Source organism: Archocentrus centrarchus, chromosome 7 (genome assembly GCF_007364275.1).
Source record: "Archocentrus centrarchus isolate MPI-CPG fArcCen1 chromosome 7, fArcCen1, whole genome shotgun sequence".
Lineage (NCBI taxonomy): Eukaryota > Metazoa > Chordata > Actinopteri > Cichliformes > Cichlidae > Archocentrus > Archocentrus centrarchus.
The window spans coordinates 510,307-535,080 of NC_044352.1; the positions used below are offsets into that span (position 1 = coordinate 510,307).

The window sequence follows — 24,774 nt, forward strand, 5'->3', positions numbered from 1 at the left end:
AAATTAACACTGATCTGTTTTTATTCCTGACTTATTTATATGTGTTGATATTATCAAAATATGTCAAAATAATGTGTGTACACATTTTGAGCCTTGGGCCCTTTATAACAACTACCTCACAGGTCGTTTCTGCAGGCATGTTTTACAACCAATATCTACGTTTTGAAATAAAATCAAGCGACCTCTAGCAGTCGTACAAAAAAGTGCATGTGAATGACGTGCTCGGGTGCTCTGACATAGACTTCTCTATACAGCATTCCTCAACCTGGGATTGAACCACCAACGGCAAGTGACCTGCTGCACTTTCTGAGCTATGACATTACCCATGGACGTGACCACATGACACACAAAGCCATGGGTAGAAGCACTCATTTTGGAAACAATCGTATGGGTCATATTTCAGGGTCTGCACAAATGGCTGATCTGGTCATTTGCATTGGAGGACATGTGGAAACAGTAGTAGAAACATGCTGGCTGGCCACAGTTGTGGTGGCAGCTGTTGGTGGTGGCTGGTACAGTGGGTTAAAACACAGACAGATCTCAAATTTATTTGGATCTTTTTTTTCAGTACAATAACTGTACGATTCGTTCACACCTCTAATGATGATGCTTGTTTGGTCTATAGCTGCTGCTTAGTTGACTCTGCATCAAAAAGCTGCTCATGTTCTGCATCAAACCACAGAGTATCAGCCCGATCCAGCAACAGGAGTGAAAATGGGTATCTGTGAGAGCGCTGATCGTTTTCTTTTGTTTCACTGATTGAGAGAGCTGAGCGTGAAGACAAAGCTGTCGATTTGCCAGTCGATCTATGTTCCTACCCTCACTTATGACCACAAGCTGTGGGAAGAAACCCAATGAGGGAGATCAGGCATACAAGCAATGGAAATGAGATTCCTCTGAAGCTGGCTGGGCTGTCCCGTATGCCTAAGTCATACTATGGACAGATCTGGATGATGTAGGGTGTTGCATCGGGTAGAGAATAAAAAGAATGAAAATAGGCATCTCTGCTTGGCATCCTGGTAGAAAATCTAGCATGATTGGTTCTCTCCACCAATCAGAGCACAACTTTGTATGATGGTAAACATGATAAAACTAAAGAGAAATATGTACCTTCCTGATGACATCACACTTGTCGTGAAGCACGGTGGGCCTGATTGATCAGACAGTAGCGTGCAGTCTGTCGTGTCTCTCGGATACAGAAGACTCAGATTTGATGTCTCTGTGATATTCTAATGTGACACAGTGACCAGTGAAACAGAGAAACATACGGTGAGGACTGAGCTCAGTATGAAGGCTTATTGGTGTCCCCATCCTTCGCAAACTCTCAGATCTGACCCACGTCTACATGAGGTTTGGGTCACGTGTGAATATCGATGTGATACATTCACTGAGGGGTAGGGGTAGGGGTTAGGGTTTAAATCATTTGGACGAGTCTTTACTCATCACTTCATTGTTGCCGTTTTTTAGAAGCTCCTGTTGATGAAAGGTTGTGGTGCAAAGCAGGTAGTCAGACACTGCATGGCTGACATCACACATTTTTTCCTCTTCTTCTCCTTCGGGTAGCAGGTGAGTCCTCGGCTTGTCATCAATTTAGGTTTCATTTCCTGAGTAGCTCTCAAAAGACTGCCATTAAGTCTACATGCTGTCTGGATAAAAGCACCAATGAAATCGATAAATGACTTCTTAAATTTGTTGTTGTGTAACATGCTGACTCTAGGACACATTCAAAGGTTAAAGCACCTCCTCTCAGCCAATGATTTGTGGCTAATTTGCAGCTGAATTACCTCTGCAAAGGAAATCGTGTGTCATCCATTGCTGTCTTTGACATGTTTAAGAGTTAGTGAGTTGACTCAGGTGGACGATTGTCTATATTGTTGTTTAATTTGAAGATAATCTGTGGGTGAAAGGACTGAAAAAGCACTGGTTAAACACACCAACATCAGCATGAGTTTGTCATCATGTGAGTAAAATTAAATAAAAATGGAGTTAAGCAGCAAACATCTTCCAGTAAAGGCCGTGTCCTCAGTTTTTAGTCTGATTCTAAATTTACACTTTTCACTCAGAGACAGCTCACAGTTTGAATCTGCATTAAGTTCATTACACACCTGCAGACTCTGCCAGTCCACCGCAGAGGACAGCTAAACGCTCTCATTCCTTTTCTTTAGATTGTGAACATCTAAATGCGTCATTAGTCAAAACCCTGTCATCATGTGAAGCCTTAAATTAGCAGCAGTGGTGAGATGTGGTCTGTGCTCTGACTTTATCAAAGCTGCTGCTGTAATGCTGATATCATCTCCCAGAATTTGATTCTAAAATAAATTCTCCAATTTTCCAGGATAGTTTGTTTGTTTATAGTTCCCAGAAGAGGAGAGCTGGGAATGGGAGCAGAGGGTTTAACAGATTATTAACCCGATGGGTTTCTACCTTCAGTCTGAGGTTGTGATTGTGCTCACACAGTTTTTTCTAAGAGCTGCTCACGGTCTGTAGGAATCGTTCTGGCCTTTTGTAGAACCTCGACGGTATTTATTGTACAACAGCCCTGAGAAAGCAGCAGCTGCCTTTAACAAAGACTCAGACATTACTCTGCTTTCAGTTCACTTAGACTTTTTTGTCTCTGAAGCATACGTATTAAAGAGCAAAGAATAACTAGATCTTCTCTAAGGACAGCTTCCCCGAACTGAGAGTGCTTTTCGTTTTACACAAAGTACACAAAAAAACTTTGGCCGAATTTGCTGAAAGTGAAGTGAAACACTTTCTCGTCCTTCAGTTTGCTCGTGTTGCTCTGTGCCGTCATTCACTGTCTGGCAGTGAAAATCAGGAGAGAAAGCCTGTTGTCGTCCCCAGGGCGTCAAATAATGTTGATTTGTCAAAGCAAAACAAGGTGTCCTTTGGCATTGGAGCATTGTGGCATCATTGAGACAAATCCTTTACATTCAAGCCAGCCTGCAGGGCTTCTGTTGTGAAACAGTATTCTAACCCAAAGCTTCAGTTTTTCCTAAACCAGCAAGTGAAAGCACGAGTAAAGGTCAAAAAAGCACGTGCCCCATGGCCTCCTGGGTGATAAACCTGTAACTTATTTCACCACCGCCACCCATCCAGCCTCCTAATGTGGACATTCCCATTTTAGAATCCTGCAAAGGACAGCTCGTGTTAACAGTGAGGTGGTGTCTGGGAAAGTGGAGTTATGTGCATGGGACTGTTTGAGAGAAGACAGTAAACAGGAAAAACACAGAAGGTTAACACACTAGCACTGAGTGTAACTGACCTCTGTTATCTGTGCTGGATTACATACATACATTACAGATGGATAATGCCCTGAAGATGTATCCTAGCTAACTTTTCTCTCCAAACCAGTATTCATTTTGACAGCAAATTTTGATTTAGTTTTAGCCATAATTAAGTCATCTGAATAGTTTTAGATTTAGTCTAGTTTTAGTCGACGAAATTATTATAAGAATATAGTTGACTAAATCCATACATCGGCTCTTCTCTTTCTCCCTGCTGACATTGTTTACATAACTTAGTTCTATCGGAAGGAACGACCAATCACAGGCTAGTTTGTCCTTCCCGGGTTTAGAGCAAATTTGTGCAACTGTGTGTTTGATTGGATGTTTTCCTAACTTGTCCCGCCCTGTCACAAAATTAAATAACTTCTGATTGGATGTTGTCCCCACCAAGCATTTTCATGTCATTTTTATTCATTAACAAAAGTGTCAATTAATTTCATCATCGTTTTTGTCCTTCAGGTAGTTTTTATTTAGTTATTGTCTCGTTTTCGTCATGAAAAAAAAAGGGTCGTTCCCGAAAACTATGACGAAAATAGTTTGTCAGCAAAATTAACACTGCTCCAAATTGGCATTGTTAGAAACATGATCAATCTGCTTGGAAATGACAACATTTTTAATAAGTGAAACAACCAGCAGCAGATATATAATAATAATTATTATTATTATTATTATTTTAACTTTATTTAATACTTGCCAAAAACAAAAATTAAGGAACGCTGACCTGTAAAAATGTGTTTCCAGCAGTCGTTTAAAAGAAATCACAGACTCAGCTGACCTGATAGGCTGAGGAAGGCTGCTCCAAAGTTTGGGTGCCACAACCTCGAAAGCACGATCACTTCTGGTTTTAAAGTCAGGGCGTCGAACAGATGGAGATGCTGGTTAGAGGACTGGAGAGGCTGGCTGCAGGGATAATGTCTCAGTATGTCTGATCTATGAGCAGGGGCCTGTCCATGTACAGCTTCATATGCTAACAATGGGACTTTAAAGGGGACTCTTCACTCACTGCAAGGATGCAAGAATAGGTGTGGTAAGTGAGCATCATCTATTTTTTGTTTGCAGCCTTGCTGCTGCGTTCTGCACCAATTGGAGGCTACGGAGGACTGAGATATGCATGTAAAAAGTGAGTTACAATAATCAAGGCAGGAGAAAATTAAAGTGTGTACTAAGAGTTCCAGATGATTGAAAGACAATAAGGATTTGATATTTGTAATATTTCTAAGGTGAAGAAAACTACACTGGCTTCGAGATGTGAGATACAAAATTTAGATGTTTGTCAAAGATGACACCAAGGTTCGTAGAGGATGATTTGGTGTTACTGATGAGGAGCCAATATATTGACTGACCACCTTAGAGAAACTGTCAGAGCTGAACACAAGAACCTCTGTTTTACTGGAACTTAGATGGAGGAAATTTGAATACACCCAATCATTAATAGATTGGACATAGATTGGTTAATATGAATTCTGAAATATCTGTCAGATAAATATGGTGAAAACCATTTGAGAGCAGTACCAGTGATGCCAACCCAGTTTTTTAAACTACTGACAAGAATGTTATGATCAGTGGCATCAAAGGCAGCAGATAGGTCCAGGAGGACTAAAGTGGAACATTCGCCTTTATCCGAGTGCATGAGAATATGATTTGTAATATTTAATAATACTGTTTCAGTGCTGTGGTCAAAAATATTGTTTCCTTCAACTAGCTGAATCAGCTGATTAACAGCAACTTTCTGTAGACTTTTGGAAATAAACGGCTGTTTGAAAATTGGCCTGTAATTATTTCAAACAGTTGAGTCTAAGGAGGGTTTTTTTTTAAGTGGAGGAAAGACACTGGCTGTTTTATCGTAGTCTGGAATGCAACCCGATGAAAAGGACTGATTTTATAATAGAGAGTAGCCAGGGGAGATGCCAGGTAGAACCTCTTTAATGACTTTAGGAGGGATAATGTGCAAGTGTGAGATGATTTTTGTTGTGCAAAGTAGTTTAAACTCAGAGAACAGAACTGGTTGAGAGGCTTGGGCAGGTTGGAAGGATACAGACTTCCACTGTGACTGGATACTGTTGATCTTGCAGTAAAGAAATCTAATTTTTTTGCAGTCATTAGAAGACATGGTGTGGAAAGTGGATTGTGGGGGATGGAAAAATCTGCTGATAGTGTCAAACAAGAACCTTGGATTCTGTTTATTATCATTTATTAACTAGCAAAATAAGATGATCTTGCATCTTTTATGAGTTGTTGAGTGCTTCTAGAAGCCACATCTTCTTCCCAAAACATTTTAAATGAAATAAAATAAAATAAAAAGGACATTTATGAGGAAAACTCTGGACTGGATTTGAAGTTAGCTTCTGTTTTTTTTCTTTCTGAGCAGCTTGTTGAACATTAAATGAAATAGTTTGAAGTACTTCTCAAGGCTCTAAGACTTGTATGTCTCATAGAATCACCTCCCTATAGTGCAGCAATCAGAAGAATGAAGAACTGGTCCTGACGTAGAACCCTGAGGTATACTCTTCTGCTCAGTAATTACATCTTACACTCTGAAAGGAAGACTCTGGTGAAGAAATGAGAATTAACCTCAGTGCATGCTGGGAAAGACCCTCAGCATGAGAAAAGTTCCTGTCTATCCAAATGAAAAGCTTTATAATGGCCAGTATCTAACATCTGTGCGTGTGTGTGTGTGTGAGATCTGTGTCGGTGTGAAAGCGGTTTTGGACTAAAGATTCAGAGACAGTTCCAGTCCAAATGAGTGTGTTAGTGAGGAAAAATAATGCAGATTGACGAAAACAAACAAATCCCTTTCCCAGTACACGTCTGTGGAAAGAGTGAAAGGAGAAAAAAACTGAAATCACAAAAGTCACAGTTTATTGTCCAAAAGAAGTTAAAGAAGAATAGCAAAGACACTGAAGGAGGACCATCAGCATGTTGTTTTATACATAGAGGAAAAAGATCCAACACTTCAGGTCTTATTCTTTGATTTTTTTCCTCCTCCCACACAATGTCCCATATGTGTCCTCATCCGAGATTCAGTTCTCACTGCTGGCGAGGCTCATCTTCCTCATCGCGGTCACTGAGGATGAGAGCACAGTCATCCTTGGTGCATTAAACAGATAAGCTCAAAAGTCCAGCTCTCCAGTGGTTTTTCTCATGAAGTCAGGGTAAACCTGGAAAAAGCTCAGTGTGAAACACACAGTCTGATTCAGTGGAGATTGCTGGATGGATGCAGACTGTTTTAGAATGGTGTCTGAATGGAAAAGAACAGCAATCAAAATTCATGTTTTTCTGAAGCTGAAACTGTCCATTCTCATGCCAGGCTGTCACATTATGACAGATGGCACCTGCTTCTCACCTTCACACACAAGATGCCCTGACATTCAACGTTAGCTGCAGATTAATATCGCTCCCATTGTAGAAGTTTTCACTCCTGTCTGACTTTTGTTTCTGCTGGTTTGGTTTTGGTACTGGAAACTACCAGATGGGTTTATCTACAGAGCACCGCTGATCCAGCAGTTAACTGGCTATGTATGCTAATAAATCAGGAACCATTAGTGGCTTTTCTAGCTGTCAAGAGAAACGCAAAACATCCAGTGAAGTCCTAATGCTGCAGAAACAACACATTTTGTACATGTCGGGATTCACATTGTCAGTCTTAGTCATGAAATCACAGCTAAGGTCCAAGGAGTGAAAAAGAAGCTCTGCTTTTTTTTTTTTTCTGGTGTAAGTAAACACATCATCTGCTTTACAGTGTTAGATACCAGCATCAGGAGATGCCATCCATCACTCCTCAGACTCAGAGCTGATTATTTCTGTGAGGTTGGACGTGTGTGTGTGTGTGTGTGTGTGTGTGTGTGTGTGTGTGTGTGTGTGTGTGTGTGTGTGTGTGTGTGTGTGTGTGTGTGTGTGTGTGTGTGTGTGTTCAGGTCCTGGTGGGCTCAGGGCTCTTCTTTGGTATTATTGTCACACTCATTCATGCTTGTTTGGTTAGTGTTGGGCAATTACATTTTTAGGGTTGGGCTTCTCGCCCTATGACAGGAGCTGCTGAATTTCATTGAGATCCCATGATCTCTGTCACAGAGGTTGGTGCTCCTTTGGATGATTACTGAGTCTCTTTGTGTGCTGTTTCAGTGCCTGATGCTGGAGGTGTGAGGGCACACTGAAGCTTATAAAGCTTTGACTGTACAGCAGCATGATCAACTTCAATGCAAAGAAAACACAATGGACACAATAAATACCTGTTAAAACACAGAACAGATCCAAATGTTTTTGGTTTATTTAAAATCAAACATCCAGTGAACTTATTTTGAACCATCCAATTAATTAATATTGAACATATAAAAATTTCACAACATTAGGCAAAACCCACAAAAGTAGCATAAAATAAATAATTCAGCTTCATAAAAGAGATAAAAAGTGATAAAGGCTGCAGAGTGATAAGCAGCACGTCTGCTTTAGAAGCTGCTTCAGTTTAAGTTTCCAGCGATCTCAGGATGCAAATGTTTGTGTGTGGGCAGCAGCTTCACAGTGTGGCAGACTATCTGTAGTCACAGTGCTTATTGTAATGCATGACTGTCTGACTGTAGTAATCACTCCACAGTTAATACTTAAATGCTGTAAATACAGTAAGAGCTTCAGTTTCTGTGTGATAGAAACTCTTTCAGGCCACATCTCCAAAAACTGCCTGAACTCAGAAGCAAGGAAGCTAAATGCTTTACAGGCCGTACACAGCACCACGGAGCTGCAGCGTACTTCCAGCTGGAAGAATTACAAGTGTGTGAAGCACAGACGCAAACAGATCTGTCTTTAGCCTCACCTGTAAAAGCATTCACAGCTCTCACCTGCTGCACAGGTGAGACTCTGCACAGTCTTTAGCAGGTGTGGGATGCAGGATTGCATGTGAGATGGAAACAGCAGAGCAAGTTTCACATATGCAGAGACTTTGAATGTGATGATAAAGAGTGAAGCTCCAGTGTGTCCCCCCCCAGGGGGCTGAACATCAGCCCCTCCATCCTTTGACTTTCTAAACCTGCTAAATGGGACCTGAATGAGAGCTGTGAAGTTCACAGAGGCTGAGGGAAGCTGACATTTAAAAAACTGGCAGGACCTTTGAAAACATGTCACCTTCGTCATGCGCTCATTCTCATTCCTCTGCATGACGCAGAAAAGAAACAATTTAACTGCTCTTTTAAGAAGAGAAGCAGTCAGCGTGGCCTTTGAGTTCATCAAACAGCATTTTCACAGGTTTTCTCAGCTGAACACACGTGAAAAAATAAAATATCAAATGTTATCCATGTGAATGTGGCAGAAAATTCAGCTTAAAGAATCAGAATGAAGAGACTCTGATATAAGAGCAGTCTCAGTGACCTTCAGGGCGCTTTGACTTTTTGGTTCAAGACTGTGACTATGTGACGCAACTTATGTGAATACAGAAACAAAAAAGAGCTCAAATATTAAAAAGGATTTAAGAAAAGGATTGAAAACAGCAACAACTCGTGGCAGCCTCTTCTTCTGACAATGACTTCCAGTTTGTCTGGAACTCCAGCAGCACTGCAGTGGATGGATGTCCACATAGCTCAGATCTGGTTACCTGAATTTGTGCTAAACATGTTGGTCCTCCTGCCCAGATCTAACTACTGTGTGATGGGTGGCAGTCTCATTAATAACCTCTCCTGATGGACCTGCTTGAAACTTCGACAGAAGATTCTAATCAGTTTACTGAAGGCAGATTCATCCAGCTGCTCCCTTTGCTGCCAATCACAGCTTCCCTCCACAGGCTGCAGATCTCAGCTGGAGAGTTTTTAAGCTCTAAATAGACTTTACTGTAGAGGAGATGTTACATTCAGTCTAGAGACAAACAGAGCAAACCTGTGATGAAGGTGATGAAGGCCACTGTGCTGCTTTGCTGTGCTTCATCAGAAATATAAAGAAATCATTCTGATCAGTGTGATCGACGACTCAGCTGTGTGTGTATGTGTGTGTGTGTGTGTGTGTGTGACTGCAGTGAGTGGGATGAATGAAGTGAGACTCTGAACAATGACACCTTAAAAAGAGTCTGAATCATTGCAGGCTATAAAACCACGTAGAAATGAAGCTACTTTGGATTCTGAGTGTAAATTACTGTAAGTGTAAATCTGCATCTTTAGTAGCCTTTTAGGGATAAGTGGGAAAATGAAGCATCATCACAGAGGCAGAGCACACATCAGGGGCACACATGAAACATAGGACTGAAATTTAAAGAAAACGCTTACAGGCTGCTAAAACATTGTAAGAATTAACTATGTGGAAGATGTTTTATCTCCTATTGTCTGTCAGAGAATGGATAGTTCAAATATGTAACTGAGGGGAATGAAGCTGATTCATCCGACCTCTGCCTCTGGCTTGTACAGCGAGAGAAAGAAAGATTTTATTGGAATGATGGACAAGATCTTCTTGCAGCATTTTCCATAAGCTCAGCTCACGATGGAGGAGCTTTTATTTGGAGCAGGTTAGCTGTTTAAAACATCCATTAACCTGTGTGAGAAATCTTGGAGTCATTTTTGACCAGGATATGTCCTTCAATGCACATATTAAACAAATATGTAGGACCGCTTTTTTGCATTTATGCAATATTTCTAAAATTAGAAACATCCTTTCTCAGAGTGATGCTGAAAACCTAATTGATGCATTTATTATTTCTAGGCTGGACTATTGTAATTCATTATTATCAGGCTGTCCTAAAAGCTTCCTGAAAAGCCTTCAGCTGATCCAAAATGCTGCAGCTAGAGTACTGACAGGGACTAGAAAGAGAGAGCAGATTTCTCCCATATTGGCTTCTCTTCATTGGCTCCCTGTTAAATCTAGAATAGAATTTAAAATCCTTCTCCTCACCTACAAGGTCTTGAATAATCAGGCCCCATCTTATCTCAAAGACCTCATAGTCCCATATCACCCCAACAGAGCACTTCTCTCTCAGACTGCTGGCTTACTTGTGGTTCCTAGGATACTTAAGAGTAGAATGGGAGGCAGAGCCTTCAGCTTTCAGGCGCCTCTTCTGTGGAACCAGCTCCCAGCTTGGATTCAGGAGACAGACACCCTCTTTATTTTTAAGATTAGGCTTAAAACTTTCCTTTATGATCAAGCTTATAGTTAGAGCTGGATCAGGTGACCCTGAACCCTCCCTTAGTTATGCTGCTATAGGCCTATCCTGCTGGGGGGTTCCCATAATGCACTGTTTCTTTTTTTATTCACCTTATTTACTTTGTTTATACTCCACTCTGTATTTAATCATTAGTTATTATTAATCTCTGGCTCTCTCCCCCCTCAGCAGATGACCCCCCCCCCCCTCCCTCCCTGAGCCTGGTTCTGCTGGAGGTTTCTTCCTGTTAAAGGGAGTTTTTCCTTCCCACTGTCACCAAGTGCTGCTCATAGGGGGTCGTTTGGACTGTTGGGTTTCCTCTGTATTATTGTAGGGTCTTTACCCACAATACAAAGCACCTTGAGGCGACTGTTTGTTGTGATTTGGCGCTATATAAATAAAATTGAATTGAATTGAATTGAATTGGTTCTCTGAAGGAAGAGGATGCATTGTGGGCTGGTTGAGAGTGAGTATCTCTTGTTCACCAATGACAGTCTGTTGAGGTGTGCTGAGCGTAAAAGCAAAGCTGTCGAGTTACTGGGCTAACTGTGTTCCTACCCACTCCTGTGACCACGAGCTACAGGTTTGATATAGCAGAATGGACTTTCCTCTGAAGTACTTCTGGGCTCAGTCTTACAGAGCTGCTGCTGCTTCCCTCTGAAAGGTGACATCTGATAGGGATGCCTTCTGGGCACCTTGTTTTGGAGATTTTTCTGGACACACCAAATGGAAGAAGAGGCTGGGACAGATCCAGAACTCTCTGGAGGGATTATATATCTCTTCTGGCTTGAAAATGACTCAGGATCCCTGAGGAGGAGCTGCAGGATGTTGCTGAAAAAAGAATATGTGAGGAATATTCTGAGGACAGATGAGCACTGAACTGTATCTACAAACAGAGTGCTGAAAGACATTACAGGGATCTGTTTTATGTCATAGTGACGTGCCAGTGTTTTGCGTAGAAGAGCAGCTGTGTAGAAATCTTTGGGAGAAGTCCTAAAGTGTTAAAAGCAGAAGTGTAATCCTCAGAGAACATGTAAAAAACCCTTGTCTACTGTTGTACATGCTCAGTAATCCCGCTCTGTTTAATCCAGCGAGGTGGAGATAATTGTAGATCCTCTGGACGGCTTTCTTTAAGAACATGGCGGATGATGCTGTGACCCAAGGAGAGGGATGGTAATACCTCTGCAGCACCTGACAGCTTTGATTAGATTGTGATTGTCACTGAGAAAGGCTTTCCTTTAACAGTTATTCCCTCTGAAGACACAAAGGGATATAAAAAGGCTTAGAGTGAGTCAGGATACAGATAAATATGTCTTTATGAAGCTGCGTCTTTAAAGCGGAGAGACTCCAAAGTGATGTTTATCCAGCTGCTTCTTGGAGGCAGTGTTAACTCCTTTAAACTCCTCTAAGCCCGCACACTTTGAAGTAAATGACTTGGATCAGTTGTTTCTGTGACTGGAAGATCAGCATCAGTGTTTGTTTCAGCAGCATACTCATTTCTACCTGAATATCCAACATTGGAAAATAAAAGTTTGCTGTTTTATTGTTTTTCCGTGGATCGGCTCACTTTAGTACTTATATACTCAAGTTAAAATCAGAGAGTGAACTTGGTTTTTATTCTTAATCTGTCTGATTTAACCTTGTAACACCCACCAGATCAGCAGAGTCAGGGTTGAATCACACTACACTTGCTTTTATCCTATGTTATTTTTATTTATTTATTTATTTTTATCTGCTCTTCCCTTGTGTATTGTTGTCTTGTTTTCCTTGTTCAGCACTTTGGTCAGTGCTTGCTGTTTTTAAAGTGCTTTATAAATAAAATTGGCTTGGCTTGGCTACCACGGTGTCACCTAAAAATCCAGCAGTGAGTGGAGAGGTGGAGATCAAGCAGGTAGAGGCAGGTCAGCACCTGACAGGGTGAGGGGACCATGGCATTACCTTTATTTTGTTAGTTCTTTAGAAATAGGTGGGTATTAACCAGATCTTACTCATATCCATAACCCTCACATTATAACTGGATTAATAAGTAACAAGTGATTTTTTCTACCTTAACATAAAAAGACTGTGTCCTGGTTAGAATCAGGCATTTGAAACCTGTCCTGCTGCTTCTGTGTGTTCCCCTCAGACCTGTGCTGAAGGTGAAGGAGCAGCGTGGTTCCTGATCTGTGTGTCGGGTTGAAGCTGCATTTTCAAACAGGTCTCTGTGATTATTAATGTTATGAAGAAGCATTCGCATGAAGCTGCAACTCAAACATTAAGTGAAGCCGTCAAGGGCGTCTCACATTTTTGGTCCATTCAAAGAGTGTTTCTTTGTTTCTTTAGTCTGATTTTATTTTTCATTTATTACATTCTTTAGTTTTATCTTAAGGTAAAAGAATAATAAATATTTAAAGGTTAATTTTAAATAACTAAGTTATCAGTTTGAGATTTCTTACATGCAGTCAGGACTGGTCCTCCTCAGTGCTGAAAATAAACCTTCAGACCAATCGCCTGCTGATGGAGGGGAACTTCTCCAGTGGGTCTTTCCCTTTGTTGTTGTCAGGTGCTGGAAAGCTACCTGAGACCGAATCTGGCTTAAACAGACCTGAGGAAGGAAAAACTCTCTAACACTCATCACTTTGAGTCAAACTGTCTCAGTTTCTTTCATTTTAATTTTGTGTTTTGGTCTCTTTTTGTTTCCTTGTGGTCTGTCCTATGAAACACTGCAGAGTAGCAGCGCATGAATAATTCAAAATGATTATCAATATTTGAAACCAAACAGCTCAGTGGATTAAAGAGTCATCAGACAGACTCCTTTCATCGTTCTCTCCCTCCTGCTTTACTGGAGAGAGGAAGCAGAGTGAGACATACAGCTGGAAGGAATAGCGTGAAGTAAAGATGAAGACCATCACTGAGGAAAAAAGCAGTATCATCTGCAAAGAATTCATCATTTACACATTTATCTGTTGAACTTTACACTGATCAAAATAACATTTTTAATCCTTTGGTACACGAGTAGCATCTGCTTTATCACGCTCATTATCAAGTCAAATATTTCTTATTATTAAGTGATAAAAACACAGAAATGTGACTGTGTTTGTTTGAAACCTTCAGGTAATGAAGCTTTAACAGGAAACAGAAAGCACACATTCATGTGTTTCCAGAAATGACATTTAAAACACATTTCCTGTTCCTGCATCTGCAGCAGCTTCCTGTTCAGTGTTTCTGATCCTCCATTCAACCTCATGTCTAATAACTGGACGTGGAAACAGTGCTTTTTGAGCAAATGATGAAATAAATGAGTACGTACATACACTCATGACTAAAGATGAGAGTGGGAATGAGGTCAACTTTTATGCTGAGTTTGGGTATAAAAGATGCTTATGTATCCACACAGTTTTAAAAATCTTACCATTTCTGCCTTTCCTCCATCAGACCTCAGCTCTCCTGTTTCAGCTGTGTTTTATTTTGGCAGTCTTTGAACCAATGCTTAGAGTGAAATTTATGTTGCAATACTTCTACACTCCAATAATTCACATCATTTCATCAAATGAACCATAAGGCCCTGAACTCATTTCATTTATATTACCATGTAAACACCAGGAAATTCTACAGAAAGCATATTTCTCAGCATGATTTGTGTTTTCAGGTCAGGATCTGTCTTCATGTAATGGGATCACTGAGGCCGGATTGCACCACCTTAACACCACAGCCGTCAGTTATTCAGTGTGCACCGGCACATTCAACACATTTCATTATCTGCTGCGAGTGTCTGCTGAAAGGTTCAGAGGTCTAACTGCATTTATTAATTACAAGAGAATATCTCATGCAAACAAAGGGGAAAGGTGAAAAGGAAATATGAAGGTGAACAGCAAGAGACAACAGTGCAGTCAAAGAGAGGAAATCAACAAAAACAGAGAGAAACATGAATTATTCTGGCAACTCTAATTGGACTCAGCATGAATTATTAATAGAGTGGCCTGAGTGGAGAGGCGGCTGCTTTACCTTCACAAATAGAAGGAAGGACACATTACGGTTGGTGAGAGACGCTCAGAACATTGCCATCAGTCATGGTGGCAGCAGCATGAGGGCAACCTGGGTTTCAGGCTTATGGCTGCATGATGTTTTCTGTCTCAGGTGGCACCATAGAAGAAGAGTCTTCTTTGTTATTAGCTTAAGAATGAGCAGGAAATAATCCAAAACCACACGAGTGAGGAGTGAGTTATACATCACAGAGCAGTTTTCAGATAAATGGCAAAATGAAGAATAGACAGAGGCTCATTCAAATACCTGAAAACCAAAGTTTAGTGCTAATTGAAGGCCAGCCGGAAAATTCAGTTTGTCACAAATAGGTTTGGTCATTTGATTTAACCAGTTGAATGAATGTTTGTACTTTGTTTGGGATGAAAGAAGAAGAGTTCAGGTGTGATCACACCCTGAATCAGAGAAGAAAACAAAAAAATCTTTATTTGAGAAACAATAAAAACTGAGGAGACAGAGAGGAAGGGTGGTAGAAAGAAGAGGATCTGCTGTAGAAACGAGAGAGGGGAAAAAGTTTTATAGAAAGTCCCTGAAGTTTCTGTTTTTTCACATATAAAGTCTGAGTTTCATATTCTGCAGTCTCTGTTTTCAGTGTTGAAGGCTTTGAGCAGAAGCAGAATGCCTTTATCAGGCTGACTGGTGTTTGCATGTTCAGCTTTAGATGATAAGATAAAGGAAGTACTTTTATAGTCTACCGTGATGATATTCATCAAGCTGTGTGACTGTGGGCTCTGAACACTTTGCAGAATTATTATACAAATGTTTCTGCAGCATACTCATAAAAACTGAATTAAGGGGCTAAAATATGCTTTATCAGCATGTTATAGATATCATTTTAAGGAGCTCCATCCATCCATGCTCATGACCCTGAGATACTTGAATTCCCCACCAACCTGTAGTGGACACTTCAATCTTTTCCAACTGAGAAACCTGGCCTTAGAGATGCAGGTGCTAATTCTCATCTCTGATGCTTCACACTTGGCTGAAGTATGAGCTCAAAGTTCATCTCACATCATTGCTGGGCGTATTTCACTTGACATGGCTAACATGCCTAACAAGACTAACGTGACTAGCAAACAGTCATCTTAACTCACAATACCCACGGTAAAACAGGAGTTGGGTCTCTAAACTTTAGCTGAATTACAGACAACCTGGTATATAAAATCATAACACAGACAACATAACACGTTACCAATAATGCTCACCTAGCAGGAAAACATTATATTGTCAGGCACAAAGCAGTCAGACGATATGCAGAAGGTAGACGGAGACATGTCTTTGCTCTGCAGCCACTCTAACGCTCTAAAGCCCGGGAGTTCCCCTAGTAACTGCAGTGGTAATGCTGCCATAAAGCGATGTCGTGCTTACACTGTAAAACCCGATGAGTTAGTTCAACTTAAATTATTTGAGGAAACCGATTGCCTTGAATCATTTAACTTCATTAACTCAAACATTTAAAGCATGAAAAAATTACTCATTATGAGTAAAAGTAACTCAGATATTTTGTGTTAAAGCAGTTTGGATGAATAAAGCCAAAAATGCTCTGATTTGATTAAAAGGAAACATAACATGACTGCCATTTTTTTTTTCATAAGAGCACGTGGGGGGGGTACCATACAGGTCGGGATGCGTGGTCACCTGCTCTCCCACTGAGCCACTCAGGCGCTCATGAGTGTCTCTTTTTTTAAAATCTACAAATGAACTTATACAAACATTATCTGTTACAATAGTGGATTTTCTGTGAATCTACTTATTTAACGGTTACTGATTTGATTAATTATTCTATCTTTTTGATATGACCAATATCAAATCTTTACACACAAATAGAAACAACAATGGAAAGATGAAAGATGAAGTGGTGTTTACATTTTTTGTAATGATATAAGGTAAACTCCAAGAAAATGAGTCAGTGGAACTAACTGGAACTATATTACCAGAACTCAATAAATTTAAGTGTACTCAAAACAACTGAGTTAGAACTTCAACAATTCATTTTTAATTCTGTTTAATTTATGGGAATGAGTGGCTCTAACTTTTTCAGCAGATTAAGTTAAATGAACTTGTTTCTTTTATTAAGATATACTGTTAGGTTTTACAGTGTACCCATGAAACCAAAACAATACAGAAATGCAAAAAAAACCCCAGAACAAACAAATAAAATAATCTTTTTGGTTCAGTCATCTTAATCCTGGGATGGTCACTGTCCAATATTTAACTGCTAACTTTGCCCATAGGTTAGCTACACTAGACAAACTGTTTGTCGTCTCATTTCAGCACAATGCCACCACCAATGAAAAGGCAGAAACAGCAGAATGACTCACTTTGTTTTTTTAAAAGAGTTACATCAGTGTGAATAACAGTCCCACAACACAAGGGAAACACCTGATCATAATTTATCAACATGTATGACAGTATATTAGATATACTTATCAAGACAATGGTAGTACATAGAGTAATGACTCAGCTGAAGCAATGAAAGGTGGAGAGGCTGAAGAAGCTCAGACGAGGTCTTAAATTAATTAGTGAAATATGTATTAACCTGTCATTACTTTTTAAATATAAACCTAAACAATTTTATCATGCGAAGAACTGGTTCTGCCCACATCGTACAATTATAAAACATATGCTTATGTAAATTTTACATGCAATAATATAGCTGTACACAACACTATTTTTTCAAGAAACATTTGAAAAAGAAGAAAGTAAAAGATAATAGCATTTTTTATGCAGATCTGTCAGGGTTCCGATATGTGTTTCCCCCCCAGTAGTAAACTCATACCTACACTCTTGATTCCAGACATTACACAGGAAGAGGCAGGGTCACCAGTCCATCACAGGAAAAGTCAATTAGTTCACAGTGTTTGTCAGTTTATGTAAAATGCATGTCTCTAGTTTGCTTACAATATGACTTTTCAAAATGAGGTGGAGGTTGGGGTGGTGGATGGGCATGTAGCAGATCTGACTTTACTGTGATGCAGGAATCTGGTGTTCACATCCAGCCCACCCTGAACGACCTTCTCCATAGTCGGAGCTGTTAGATGAGGCTGCAGCCAGCATGCTGGATTAGCTTCCTTCAGAGGATAATGCTGGCCTCAGTGTTTCTCTGAGGACGCTGAGGAGGACAGAAGTAGTGAGAAGAGAATTAAAGTGAGAGCTGAGGAATTAGATGAGAGAGTGTTGTGCGGCAGTAAAGCCTCCGTGATGGCTGGTTAAATATTTCTTGCTTATTTTGGAGATTCCTTAAGTGCAGACACACAGTAAATGCTAACAGGATGAAGTCTTCATTTCAGGAATGTGAGGGATATGCACCGAGGCAGTCTCAGTGTGTGTGAACTTTAATAACTTCGTTTTTGAATGAATTTTGTTCTGCTAAATGCACACAGCTTCAGCTGGACCTCACATTGAAAGGAGAAGGTTGACTTCACAGAGAAACCGTCATGCTGTGAGAGCGCACAAACAGCTGTTTGTACTTTTTCTGCTGCACAGGCTTCAGTGCAGAGTAGGTTTTGGCTGAGTGATGTTTCTGGATTAAAGGTTCATAAAGACCTTTTAGATTTCACTGTTTTTGGTATTTTATTGACTAAAGTTATAAATGATACGGACATCATCTTGTTCAGCCTCTCAAACAAACTCTCTTTATTTTCCTTGTTTCCTCACCTGGTTCTCAGTGCTCTGGTTCATGCATGGCATGGGGGCCATTTTCAGCTTCGGTGGAGGGATGCAGTCTAAGGCTGAACTTTGTGTTTCTGGGACTGTGGACCGATATGATTTTTAAGTGACGAAATACGTCACGTCAAATCAAGTCAAAGTTTATTTGTCATATGCATGGTCATACAGGCTGCAATTAGCAGTGAAATGCTTTGACAACTACTCTTACACTATAGCACTAGATGAAGATATAAATAGATTGATCAATCAAAATGTAATCAAAAATGTGCACTGAGGTAAAATGGAGGTGGAATGGCTAACAAGATATAGTCAAGATAAAATATATAAAAAGTAACTAAATATGTACAGTAGGATTTACATACTATACACTCACTACTATACATACTATATACTATACACAAGAATGTAACAAGTATATAAAGGGTATGTTGTGTGTGTGTGTGTGTGGGGGGGGGGGGGGGTGTAGATTGTCAGCTGTCCTGATCCAGGGCCCTAGCCTGCAGAAAGAAGCTCCGCCTCTCAGTGTTAACCTTCAGGGAGCAAAAGCACTTCCCTGACCTCAACAGAGAGAAGAGTCCATAGCTGGGTGGCTGGGGTCTTTCACAATCTTCCTGGCTTTGGCCTGGCACCGCCTGTAGTAGTGCAGGTCAGGAAGTTCAGATGGAGTGATGCATCCTGCTGAACGCATCACTCTTTGAAGAGCTTGTCTGTCCTGCTTGGTGCTGTTCCCAAACCAGACTAAACTAGACTCATTTATATCAGTTTATATAAAATCTTTTTTCTATGACTTATGTTTTTTCTTCATCCTGATTTTGAAGGATTTTTTGAAGGTTTTTGTCCTCATCTTCTGCTTCCTGATACAAACATATTGACCAAGAATATCGATCTGTTTCTTCCTGTTGTTCACGAGGAGACAGATCTTTAGCTGTTCTTTAAGCATCCTGTGCATGAAGGACTCATTTGTCTGTTTCTTACTGTCTGCCTGCATTGGAGTGAAGCACACAATCGTGCAGTAAATCATCAAAGCAGCAGAGCTGATGAAACTCGGTGCAAATGTAGATTGCAGCGTTCTTGCTCTCTCTGAAAGTAAAAATGCTGCTGTGTGTATAAGAGGACACAATGAGAATGAATCCACACTGTGTGTCACTGACTGATGCTTCGCTGTGCTCTGGCCTCACCTATCAGTCTTTTTTTTCTGTCTTTGTGCCCATGAGCACTGAAGTTATAATTAGCATTTCAGTTCTGCTTTCACTAAACAACAGAAAGAAAAATGAGAGGAGAACAGAGGCAGCAAAAGAGCGACAGAATGGCAGAAGAGAGAGGTACTCAGAGAGAAGATGTGGAGATTGAGAGGTTTAGGTGGGTAGACATAGTCCCTGATATCAAAAGGGGAGGAGAGCTCAGCTGAACAGCTATAAAATATTCTGTGTGAAGACTCGAGCTGCCGGCAAGACTTCAGTATGCACAGAGAAGGAGGGAGGAATGGAAGGGGGAGAGAATGCGGAGGCATGGAAAGACAGACTGTCCACAAGATAGTTCACGAGGAATGAAAGAAGGATGAGAAAAGACTGAGAGATGAATTGATAGAGAGATGAAAGCAGCTGACGTATTCAAAAAGTTAATGGGAAATGAGAGGAAGAGGAATGAGGAAGCGAAGAGGAGCAACAGCGTGAGAAGATGGAGGAGAACAGTTTAAAAGAAAACAATACAGCAGAAAGGCTGGAGGCAGGAAGGAGCTCCATCCAGCCATCCATCCATCATCCATCCATCTATATATCTTAAACCCACCCAGTGCATGTGAGCAAAAGTTAAAAAGTACCACCCCCTCTGGTTGGTGTTGCTGTAGGTCTTTAAGGTGGGACAGTTATCTGTCAGTGGCCAAACAGGGAGACAAGGTTTGATAAAATTAAAAAAGCAGTATTTCCAACAGGGAAGCGAGGGAATTCAGGTAAATTAATTTTTCAGAATGAAATAATCCAGAAGCACTGAAAGATGAATATAGATTAAGATTTCAATTTCCCTGAAATAATATTCTGAAAAGTCTCATTAACTGACAGCTCCGTTGCCTCTTTCAGCCCCTCCATCAGCTGCTCTTTGTGATTTTTTATCTCTGCTCTGACCTTTAAGGCTTAATTTTAACTTAGTAAAGCACGATGAACGCAGCTTCCCGTGAGCTGCAGGTGGAATACAGACAGAGTCAGGGAGCTGAGGGCATGGAGGCAGCAGAGAAAGGGAGGATACATCAGAGGGAGGTAATGAGAGGCATGAAAGCATACGACAGTGAAAGACACAGATGTTGAGATGTAAGGGAAGATATTAACATCAGCTAAAATCGAAGATGGAAAAATAATAAAAGGACTGAAGAGGAAAGGAAGCAGAGGAGGAGACTGAGAGGAAGGGTGAAAAAAGAAGGGGATGTGCTGTGGAAAAAGAGAGCGCAACAGTGAAACAGCCTGAGGACAACGTGAATGAAGGGCAGAGAGGAGGAGGAGGAGGTTTGACTGCACTGCGTTTTTCACAAGTTTTCTTCAGTTTGTGCAGCAGCAGAAGCAGCTGACGCTCACACCAGATAAAACTAACCTTCAGTGAATAAAGAGAGATCACACGGCTCTGATTTCAGGCTCACTGCTTACTGCTGTTCTTTTATTATTCTTAAATACATCTTTGTTCAACTGTTCTACATCCCAGATATGTCTGTGTACTGTGCAGTACTGTGCATTGTACTGTGTATAACTGTGCATGTGACAAATAAACACTATCTTATCTTATCTTATATGTCAGATCACGTGACCAAATGCTCCCGCTGGTTCCTAAATTGAGTTCTGGAACACATCATGCTTCATATGAGATTCTTCTTCATTGATTCCTGTTAAATCAACTCTTAAATCTGATTTACTTGGACCCGGTTTTTGATCCAGGCTCAGCTGTTTTATTACACTTGCTGTTCACAGGCAACAGTTTCCGTGATGGAAGTGACCTCATTTTCAGAAGGGTTGCTAGGTTACAACCCTGTCCCACACTAGTCTTACAGTTTCTGTGGTATCGCCGGGTCTGCTTGGGTCCAAGTGCTGTAAATTTAAAGGAAGCAGGAATGGCTGATGACCCTTCAGAGTGAGAAAAGGGGACCGTTATCTCTCAGATCAATCAATCAATCAATCAATCAATCAATCAATCAATCAATCAATCAATCAATCAATCAATTTATTTGTATAGCACATTAAAACAACAGCCGTTGACCAAAGTGCTTCACAGGGCATAAAAACAAATAAAACAACAAATAAAATATTATAAAAACAAAAGAACATAAAGCAAAAATAAAAACAATAAAAACCATAAACAATGCAATAAACAATGAAGGACTGTAATAGTAGTGCCAATAATAATGCCAAGAAGGTCTATCTAGCAGTCTGAAATGCACAAGCAAGTAAATAAGTTTTAAGAAGTTTTTTAAAAGTAGGAGGGGAATGAACTTCTCTTATGTGGAGAGGAAGGTCATTCCAGAGTTTAGGCGGCACCACGGCAAAGGCTCTATCCCCTCTACTCTTCAAATTAGCTTTGTATCTGGTCAATAGCTTTTGATCGGAGGACCTCATTTCTCTTATCGGATGTAGGGCCTCAACAATTCAGTTAAATAAACAGGTTCTAATCCGTTTAGACTCTTAAAAACCAGAAATAGTATTTTAAACTGCATTCGAAAAGAAACAGGAAGCCAGTGTAGAGAGGCTAAGATGGGCGAAATGTGATCACGCCGTTTGGTGCCTGTCAACAGCCGTGCTGCTGCATTTTGAACTAGTTGTAGGCGATTGGAAAGACGCTGTTCACATCCCACATAAAGCGAGTTGCAATAGTCCAAACGACTGGTGATGAAAGCATGAATTGCTCTCTCCAGGTCCGGTGGTGGGAGATATTCCTTTATTTTACTTAAAAGTCTTAGATGGAAGAAACATGTCTTGACTACCAAGCTGATCTGTTTATCAAATTTCAGAGCAGTATCAAAAATGACGCCAAGGTTTCTAGAAGATGGGTGTACAAAGGAGGATAAGAGGCCTAAGGCACTGTCATAACCATCCAATATGTGAGGGTGCCCAAATAGGAGAATCTCTGTTTTATTTTTGTTTAATTTAAGAAAGTTAGACTGCAGCCATAAATGAACATCCCTTAAACAATCCACTAAGGTATTCAAAGATGAATGATTGTTAGGTTGAAGGGGGAGATAAATCTGTAAATCATCTGCAAAGCAATGAAAAGAAATGTTGTGTTTTTCAAAAATAGAACCTAGAGGGAGCATATATAAGGAAAAAAGAATAGGGCCTAGTAAAGAGCCCTGGGGAACACCACGTTTAAACGGAGATACAGCAGATGAATACTGGCCTGACTGAACAGAGAAACTCCTGTTAGATAAATAGGATTGAAACCATTTCAGGGCAGTTCGTCTAATGCCCATACAAGATTCTAGGCGTGAGATAAGGATACTGTGGTTAACAGTATCAAAGGCTGCTGACAGATCAAGTAGCACCAGTATGGCAGATTTTCCGGTGTCAAGAGATAAAAGTAAGTCATTAAAAACTCTTACCAGAGCTGTTTCAGTACTGTGTCGCAATTTGAAACTAGACTGGAATTTCTCAGAGATGCCGTTTGAATCAAGATAAGATTGTAGCTGTATAAGTACCACCTTCTCTAGAACTTTTGATAGAAAAGGAAGTTTAGAAATTGGCCTGAAATTAGAGGCTTGGTTTTGGTCCAAATTACTCTTTTTAAGAAGAGGATAAATGACTGCACGTTTGAGGGCAGTTGGAACATAACCCAATTTCAAAGAGGAATTAATAAAACTAACAATACAAGGTCCAAGAGTAGTAAAAACATCCTTAAAAAGACGAGGTGGAATAATATCTAGTGGGCACCCAGAGGGTTGCATATGGGCGACTACATCAGACAGACTAGACAGAAAGGTTCAAAGTTCTCCAAGACAGATATGCACACGGGTTGACATATAGGAGAGAGGGGATAAATAAAAGATGAATTTTCAAAAGACAATTTTTCTCTAAGTAAAATAAAAAACTCCTCACAGAGTGTAACCGAGGGTAAAATAAAAGCATTACAAGGATTAATAAGAGAATTAAGAATAGTAAACAAAAACTGTGGTTTATGGCTGTTATTCAATACAAGATTTGATAAGAACTTAGATTTGGTGGCTTTAACAGCACTCTGATAATTCAGAAGGGTGGTTTTAAAGATATCTAATGAAATTTGCAACTTGTCCTTCTTCCATTTGTGCTCTGCACATCTACAAGAGCGTCTAAGAGACCTTGTAGTGTCCTTAATCCATGGCTGTTTTACAGGTGCAGACTGTTTAATTGTAACGGGAGCCACCAGATCTAATAAATCAGTACACACAGAATTAAAAAGAGATATAAATTTATCTGGACACAGGTTAGAAAAATAATGATAATTATTAAAAACCGAGTCATTAAAAGCAGCCAAAAAAGAATATGAGGTTAAAGTATTGATTTTACGAGTTCAGCGAACAGGCGTAGACAATTTAGCTTGAGGGCAAGGTAGAGAAACATTAAATAAAACAGTAAAGTGATCAGAGATATGGGTATCACAAATCTTGGTCACAGACACCTCTAAGCCAACAGACAATACAAGATCCAGCGTATGACCTTTTTCATGCGTTGGGCCCTCAGTAAATTGCTTGAGATTAAGAGAATCAACGAGTTCTAGAAACTCCTTTGCCAACGGGCTGGATTCACAACATATATGTATATTAAAGTCACCCGTAATCAATAAACGGTCATATTTCATCATTAATTGACTCACAAATTCAGCAAATTCTGATAAGAAATCTTTGTTAGATTTAGGGGGACGGTATATTAAGGCACACAGTATAGGTATGTCATAATTGATAACAAGTGACTGTTCCTCAAAAGAGGAAAAAGAGTCCGGCGGCAACAGTCTACATGAAAGGGTAGATTTAAATACTGTCAAGGTCAAGGCCACCACCTCTGCCAGAGGATCTGGGTGAGCTAAAGAACAAATGGTCAGGAGGAAGAAGCTCTGAAAATGGAGTGGACTCACCCACATGAAGCCAGGTCTCAGTCATAAGCATAAGATCCACATCCCGTGATATGAGAAAGTAATTTAATAAAAAAGTTTTGTTCGTTAGAGCTCTAACATTCATGAGAGCCAGGCGAATCGTCATATCCTTATAATCCGATAAAGAGACACGGTTTAGCTGGCAAAGATTCCTCTTGTCGACACCACAGTGCACATTCCTTCTGAACCTTAAAAACGGCGGTGTCAAATGCAAATAGGAGGAGGACGGGTGGACTGGAAGAACAGGCAGAATACATCGAGGTTGAGAAAATTCCCGAGAAGAGGATAATCCAACCGAACAGACTCCAGGGTCGACTCCAAGCCCGAATCTCCAGAAAATTTTAGCTTTTAGTGAAACACCTCCACGCTTTCCTCGTCTACGGGACCGCGTCCTTCTCACTGGGCCAACAGCTGAGTGACACAGGTAGGTAGGCACGGACACCAGGAATGGAGGAGGATTTGAAGAATGGTCATCCGGATTTTGGTTAGCCCAGATATCACTAAAAAGTCTGATTTGAAAAAGAGTTTGATGATCATAGACTGTTTGAGATGAGATCTCTTGGCAAAAAACAGCAAGCAACACAATTACAACCAACA

At 40.3% G+C, this 24,774-nt stretch overlaps 1 protein-coding gene across 1 annotated transcript in view; it reads left to right on the forward strand.

The window, feature by feature from the left end:
* Positions 1-24,774, forward strand: part of oprl1 (opiate receptor-like 1) — a 136,782-nt gene that overhangs the window by 62,730 nt on the left and 49,278 nt on the right. The window lies entirely within an intron of this gene.